Source organism: Nannospalax galili, unplaced genomic scaffold, assembly GCF_000622305.1.
Source record: "Nannospalax galili isolate Female #2095 unplaced genomic scaffold, S.galili_v1.0 C49568119, whole genome shotgun sequence".
Taxonomy (NCBI): domain Eukaryota; kingdom Metazoa; phylum Chordata; class Mammalia; order Rodentia; family Spalacidae; genus Nannospalax; species Nannospalax galili.
Genome location: NW_008480331.1, coordinates 1 through 2,304, shown reverse-complemented (window position 1 = coordinate 2,304; position 2,304 = coordinate 1). Strand labels below are relative to the sequence as shown.

At 48.2% G+C, this 2,304-nt stretch overlaps 1 pseudogene; it reads left to right on the top strand.

The window, feature by feature from the left end:
• The first annotated feature begins 577 nt into the window (after positions 1–577).
• LOC103728525 lies at positions 578–1,903 on the top strand (annotated as a pseudogene).
• The last annotated feature ends 401 nt before the right edge of the window (positions 1,904–2,304 follow it).

The window sequence follows — 2,304 nt, the reverse complement described above, 5'->3', positions numbered from 1 at the left end:
TATCTACTTTTAAAGTTCTGTCAGTTTTTGTTCTAAGCCTTTGAAGCTTTGTTTTTTGACTCACATCTTATTATAACTGTAGGACCCAAAATGCATCCCCATGCCCCCACATCCCCACAGGCCCCAGACCTCCAGTTCTTTGGTGCTCTGGGGCCAGAACCCTGGTTGCCTTCTGTTGATGCCCACTCTATCTAAGTAGAGTAGAGGCTAGGCAATGGTACCTTGCTGATGGTGCTGTTCAGGACCTTCCTCTCACTCCCCTGGTACCAGGCACTTAGCAGCCAGAAAGGAGACATGGTTAACATTTACCAGAAGAGTTTCTGGCATTGAAAAACCATTTGCATGTGACTGCCTGAAGCCGTTTGCATGGAGTACCTGAGGCACTCCAAGGACCTCAACCTGGTGTTGGACAAGATCAGGAGGGCCATGCCAGGAGACCAGAATGGATCTCCATGGGGAACCAGGTTTTGATGTTCTGTGTCACTGCAAATGTATACTTTGGATTAGTCTTTACAATCGACAGCAGGATGACAGGGTCTTCCTTCTCCTGTAGGCTCAGCTCCAGGAGCTAGTCAACATGTCAGTCAGGAATGAGTGTACTCCCTGCTGCATGTTGGGAATGCCCATCACCACCTACAAGGTGCAAGACCCTGAAGCTGTGGAATGTCTCCTGGAAGTCATTTCCCTTTCCCCTCACTTCTTACCTGACTTCTCCCACCTCTGAGAGTCTTTTTGAAGACCCCAAAGAGAAAGTCAGGTGAAGCACCAAACAGAACCTCCATTACTGCTTCCTGGTCATGTGTGCACAGTCCAAAGGCATTTACTGCCTGCCAATGACGGATGCCATCGTAGCCGAGCCCAAATACTTGAACTCTGTGAAGAACTTTGCTCTCCAGCAGCCTTCTGAGGACTTGATGATCCCGGAGTTCTCCCCGTTGGGCTTCATTGAGAAGATGTTCAAGTCCCTGGACCTGACTCTGATTGTAGAATTCATTCTCATGTCCTTCTGGGACAAGCCCATTGACTGGCTCCTGGACCTCACCCTGTGGGTGAAGGTCTGCAAATCCAAGGATAGGAAACAGTGTGATCTGCATAAGGCCAACCTTCGGATCCACTTCAAGTCATCCCTCTTCCAGCATGTGGGCATTCATTCCTCACTGGTGGGCAAGATCCCGAAGTGGAAGGACAAGGAGTTAGGAAGGTGCGTCCTGTGCAAGAAGCGTGTGAAGCCACCGGCTGAGGTAAGCACAAGTCTCAACACATACCAGCATTTCACCTTGGAGAAGACCTACCTGAGAGAGGATTTCTTCTGGGCCTTCACATCCACTGCGGGGGACCTCATCCTATTTGCCTTCTTCCATCCCCTTCGCCTTGAGCGGTTCTTCCGCAGCCGGAACATTGAGCTCCCAGAAGATAAGTTCTTCAATACGTTTGTGGAGGTGCTGCCCTTCGGCAGCCCCAATCGAAGAAGGAGATCCTGCAGGGGGGCTGCTTGGCCACTCTCCTGTAGCCTACAAGCCCTGATGGCTCTCTCCAGATTGGATCCTTCTACAACGGTGTAGCAGAAAGGGAGGTACACCCTGTTTTTGGCCCACTAGAATCACTGTGGCTCTCCATCCAGACTGACTCCCCAGTGTGGGTCATTCTGAGTGAGAGCTTCCTGGAAAAGACCCACCAAGCAGAGGACTTCCAAGGATATTCTGTGGCTGTCTCTGAAGCCCATGGTTCTGAGTATTTTGCTCCTGCTGCCTCAGGAGGGCAAAGGCACATCCACTTCAATCGAGTGTTCTACCTGGCAGCCGGCTTGGGCTGGCTTGGGATTCATCCCTGGCCCCAAGAAGCTGCTGCTGCCCCTACCCACAAAGCTGCTGTAGGAGGCAGGCTGCCCCCACACTTTGCTTGAGGGCCTCTGTAATCCAAAAAGAACTGACCCCTTTGCTCTCCTGGCCTGTCAGTTTGATTCAGGCCTTTTTAGAAAAGCTTTTTCTTGGGCGGACACTGTTTGCTGCACACTGGAATGCAGATACTACTTGATGTGCTTTTTATTCTTGGATCCATTTGATTTTTTTCATATAAATTTGCATATGCTTCTATAAGACGATGACTTCTAATAAAGGGTTAATGAAGAAAAAATGTAATTGTAGCTGTATTAATGCAAAATGTGTTATCTTTGGTAATTTTCATTTCTTTAAAGTCTACTATGCTTAATATCAACATAGCTGGTTCTAATTTTCTTTATTTCCCCCTGTCTGATCTAGTTTTCATACTTAATATACTTCATTACCTTTAAGATACTTTTTTTTT